The sequence below is a fragment of the Cryptomeria japonica genome, unplaced genomic scaffold, assembly GCF_030272615.1.
Source record: "Cryptomeria japonica unplaced genomic scaffold, Sugi_1.0 HiC_scaffold_335, whole genome shotgun sequence".
Lineage (NCBI taxonomy): Eukaryota > Viridiplantae > Streptophyta > Pinopsida > Cupressales > Cupressaceae > Cryptomeria > Cryptomeria japonica.
Genome location: NW_026729157.1, coordinates 100,001 through 105,443, shown reverse-complemented (window position 1 = coordinate 105,443; position 5,443 = coordinate 100,001).

Genomic DNA, 5,443 nt, shown 5'->3' with positions numbered 1-5,443 from the left:
TGAGCAATAAAGTCCCTCGCTGCAATACTCGCACTCAGACTTGCGACGCCGAAGACTCGCATCTGTCTGCTCGTCTGCTCGCTGCCGAATGCTTGATCGCTGATGATCCTGATTCTGAATCTGCTTCTGCTTTTTTTCCAAGAATGAGCATCCCGCTCATCTTATATACTGGAGGGTCGGACCCAAATAAAAGAGCCGTTGGGCGGATAGGGCCGGCCCAAAAGGAATCCCGCCAATGGAAAATTAGCGCCCATATAGGTCCGGACTCATATGAGTTAAGTCCGCGCTAAGAAGAACATCGGCCAAGTCCCATGTCGGCCCCCGCCAAAGAAATAAAACATATCGGCCCCGCCGATGAAATGAATTAAGTCGGCTGTGTGAAACACCAACTCCATGTCGGCTATGCAAAAGAAAGAGTTCCGATGCAAAATGGAACCCCACTAAGGCTGGACCCGATCCAAAAACTGTGCAAGTATTCTGCCCAATGCAGACCCGTTACAGGGGAGGTAGTGTTCTCGAGCATCCTCCCCCCGTGCCCGTTTATGTCGATTGATGCTGGTGCTCGACTGGTTGGAGCGCTCGGATGCAAAAATCTTGCACCAGGATTTATCGATTGTGATGGACACGGCAAGTCTCCTGATTGCTATGCAGGAGCTCATCGTGAATCTCTATGCGGCCTTGGTATGGACTCGACCTGCGGAATGGTTCGGCAATGGTAGTCGCTCCAACACGTCCTTGCAATGGCCACAGAGGTGATTCGACTAGAGCTCCAGTCTAGCTTTTGGGTTGCTTGGCGGACTGGTATAGCCGCGATCGAGTTCCGGCCATGAACGTTTTAGATAGCTCTTGGGCTTTCTGGGACGGAAGTCGGAAGTTTGGGCTGTTGTCCGATTTGATGACCATTCTTCGGATGTGTGAGAATCGGACAAATAACTTATATAGGGGACTGTGTTGTCTCACGCAGCCCCCTCCGTGCCCCTCTATCTCGACCGATGTTGGTGCTTGAAAGGGTTGGGATCGCTCGGATTTATAAACGTGCACCACCATTTGTCGAGTGTGAGGGACGCGGCAGGTCTCCTAAATGCTATGCGGGCGCTCTCTGAGAATCTCTATCCGGCCTCGACACAGACTAGTCTTGCTGAATGGTTTGGCACTGGTAGTCGATCCAACACGTCGTTGTTGTGGCCGCCTAGGCGATTCGATTCGAGCCCCCGTCTAGCTTTTGGGTTGCTTGGCGGATTTTGCCCTATCCGCAAGTGAGCTCGGTCCCTAAACGTTCGAGAAACCCGATTGCTATGCGCCGACTCTCTTTCTTGCGAGCCTCCATCTAGCTTTTGGGTCTCTACGGAACGGAAGTCGGAATCTGGGACCGTTGTTTGATTCGACGAGGCAGACTACGGTTGTGCGAGAATCGGACAAATAACTTATATAGGGGAGGTGTTGACTGGAGCATTCTCCCCCGTGCCCCTCTAACTCGACCAATGCTGGCGCTCGAACGGTGGTAGCGCTCGGATTTTCATTGAGCGCCAGCATTGGTCGATTTAGAGGGGCATGCGAGATTCCCGAATGCTATGCGAGGGCTCTAACGGAAATGTCTATTGGTTTCGGTATGGATGCAATTGCGAGTGGTTCGGCAAAGGTAGTCGTTCCGATGCGTCCATGTCGTGGCCAAATCGATAATTCGATTTGAGCCCTCGTATAGCATTTGGGTCTCTCGATGTGATTCCGCATTCCAGTCCCTTTGGGCACTGCTTGAGCCGCATCCCAGGGGGTTCCCTTCCCAATAATCTGCCTCGCAACCCGATTGCTATGCGGTGAGGCTCCTCGGCCGCCTCGGAACTATCTGTGTATCAGACGCATCGCGGGATAAGGGGTTGGCAACGGTAGTCGCCCCAAGCGCGTCCGATGCTTGGACCATTCCGAGGCGGCCCTGAAGCCTCTTCCGTCTAGCCGTTGGGTCCTTCTCGCCGCATCCCTCGCCTCGCACCCCGATTGCTATGCGGTGAGGCTCCTCGGCCGCCTCGGAACTATCTGTGTATCGGACGCGTCGCGGGATAAGGGGTTGTCACTGGTAGTCGCCCCAAGCGCGTCCGATGCTTGGACCATTCCGAGGCGGCCCTGAAGCCTCTTCCGTCTAGCCGTTGGGTCCTTCTCGCCGCATCCCTCGCCTCGCACCCCGATTGCTATGCGGTGAGGCTCCTCGGCCGCCTCGGAACTATCTGTGTATCGGACGCGTCGCGGGATAAGGGGTTGTCATTGGTAGTCGCCCCAAGCGCGTCCGATGCTTGGACCATTCCGAGGCGGCCCTGAAGCCTCTTCCGTCTAGCCGTTGGGTCCTTCTCGCCGCATCCCTCGCCTCGCACCCCGATTGCTATGCGGTGAGGCTCCTCGGCCGCCTCGGAACTATCTGTGTATCGGACGCGTCGCGGGATAAGGGGTTGTCACTGGTAGTCGCCCCAAGCGCGTCCGATGCTTGGACCATTCCGAGGCGGCCCTGAAGCCTCTTCCGTCTAGCCGTTGGGTCCTTCTCGCCGCATCCCTCGCCTCGCACCCCGATTGCTATGCGGTGAGGCTCCTCGGCCGCCTCGGAACTATCTGTGTATCGGACGCGTCGCGGGATAAGGGGTTGTCACTGGTAGTCGCCCCAAGCGCGTTCGATGCTTGGACCATTCCGAGGCGGCCCCGAAGCCTCTTCCGTCTAGCCGTTGGGTCCTTCTCGCCGCATCCCTCGCCTCGCACCCCGATTGCTATGCGGTGAGGCTCCTCGGCCGCCTTGGAACTATCTGTGTATCGGACGCGTCGCGGGATAAGGGGTTGTCACTGGTAGTCGCCCCAAGCGCGTCCGATGCTTGGACCATTCCGAGGCGGACCCGAAGCCTCTTCCGTCTAGCCGTTGGGTCCTTCTCGCCGCATCCTTCGCCTCGCACCCCGATTGCTATGCGGTGAGGCTCCTCGGCCGCCTCGGAACTATCTGTGTATCGGACGCGTCGCGGGATAAGGGGTTGTCACTGGTAGTCGCCCCAAGCGCGTCCGATGCTTGGACCATTCCGAGGCGGACCCGAAGCCTCTTCCGTCTAGCCGTTGGGTCCTTCTCGCCGCATCCCTCGCCTCGCACCCCGATTGCTATGCGGTGAGGCTCCTCGGCCGCCTTGGAACTATCTGTGTATCGGACGCGTCGCGGGATAAGGGGTTGTCACTGGTAGTCGCCCCAAGCGCGTCCGATGCTTGGACCATTCCGAGGCGGACCCGAAGCCTCTTCCGTCTAGCCGTTGGGTCCTTCTCGCCGCATCCCTCGCCTCGCACCCCGATTGCTATGCGGTGAGGCTCCTCGGCCGCCTTGGAACTATCTGTGTATCGGACGCGTCGCGGGATAAGGGGTTGTCACTGGTAGTCGCCCCAAGCGCGTCCGATGCTTGGACCATTCCGAGGCGGACCCGAAGCCTCTTCCGTCTAGCCGTTGGGTCCTTCTCGCCGCATCCCTCGCCTCGCACCCCGATTGCTATGCGGTGAGGCTCCTCGGCCGCCTTGGAACTATCTGTGTATCGGACGCGTCGCGGGATAAGGGGTTGTCACTGGTAGTCGCCCCAAGCGCGTCCGATGCTTGGACCATTCCGAGGCGGCCCCGAAGCCTCTTCCGTGTAGCCGTTGGGTCCTTCTCGCCGCATCCCTCGCCTCGCACCCCGATTGCTATGCGGTGAGGCTCCTCGGCCGCCTTGGAACTATCTGTGTATCGGACGCGTCGCGGGATAAGGGGTTGTCACTGGTAGTCGCCCCAAGCGCGTCCGATGCTTGGACCATTCCGAGGCGGACCTGAAGCCTCTTCCCTCTAGCCGTTGGGGCTTTCTCGCCGCATCCCTCGCCTCGCACCCTGATTGCTATGCTGTGAGGCTCCTCGGCCGCCTTGGAACTATCTGTGTATCGGACGCATCGCGGGATAAGGGGTTGGCAGTGGTAGTCGCCCCAAGCGCATCCGATGCTTGGACCATTTCGAGGCGGCCCTGCAGCCTCTTCCGTCTAGCCGTTGGGGCCATCTCGCCGCATCCCCCACCTCGCACCACGATTGCTATGCGGTGAGGCTCCTTGGCCGCCTCGGAACTATCTGTGTATCGGACGCATCGCGGGATAAGGGGTTGTCACTGGTAGTCGCCCCAAGCGCGTCCGATGCTTGGACTATTCCGAGGCGGCCCTGCAGCCTCTTCCGTCTAGCCGTTGGGGCCATCTCGCTGCATCCCCCACCTCCTCGGCCGCCTCGGAACTATCTGTGTATCGGACGCATCGCGGGATAAGGGGTTGGCAGTGGTAGTCGCCCCAAGCGCGTCCGATGCTTGGACTATTCCGAGGCAGCCCTGCAGCCTCTTCCGTCTAGCCTTTGGGGCCATCTCGCCGCATCCCTCGCCTCGCACCCCGATTGCTATGCGGTGAGGCTCCTCGGCCGCCTGGGAACTATCTTCGTATCGGACGCATCGCGGGATAAGGGGTTGTCACTGGTAGTCGCCCCAAGCGCGTCCGATGCTTGGACTATTCCGAGGCGGCCCTGTGGCCTCTTCCGTCTAGCCGTTGGGGCCATCTCGCCGCATCCCCCACCTCGCACCCCGATTGCTATGCGGTGAGGCTCTTCGGCCGCCTTGGAACTATCTTCGTATCGGACGCATCGCGGGATAAGGGGTTGTCACTGGTAGTGGCCCCAAGCGCGTCCGATGCTTGGACTATTCCGAGGCGGCCCTGCAGCCTCTTCCGTCTAGCCGTTGGGGCCATCTCGCCGCATCCCCCACCTCGCACCCCGATTGCTATGCGGTGAGGCTCCTCGGCCGCCTTGGAACTATCTTCGTATCGGACGCATCGCGGGATAAGGGGTTGTCACTGGTAGTCGCCCCAAGCGCGTCCGATGCTTGGACTATTCCGACGCGGCCCTGTGGCCTCTTCCGTCTAGCCGTTGGGGCCATCTCGCCGCATCCCCCACCTCGCACCCCGATTGCTATGCGGTGAGGCTCCTCGGCCGCCTTGGAACCATCTTCGTATCGGACGCATCGCGGGATAGGGGGCTGTCACTGGTAGTCGCCCCAAGCGTGTCCGATGCTTGGACCATTCCTAGGCGGCCCTGAAGCCTCTTCCGTCTAGCCGTTGGGGCCTTCCCGCCCCATCCCTCGCCTCGCACCCCCGATTGCTATGCGGTGAGGCTCCTCGGCCGCCTTGGAACCATCTGTGTATCGGACGCATCGCGGGATAAGGGGTTGGCACTGGCAGTCGCCCCAAGCGCGTCCGATGCTTGGACCATTCCGAGGTGGCCCTGAAGCCTCTTCCGTCTAGCCGTTGGGGCCTTCCCGCCCCATCCCTCGCCTCGCACCCCGATTGATATGCGGTGAGGCTCCTCGGCCGCCTTGGAACTATCTGTGTATCGGACGCATCGCGGGATAAGGGGTTGGCACTGGTAGTCGTCCCAATC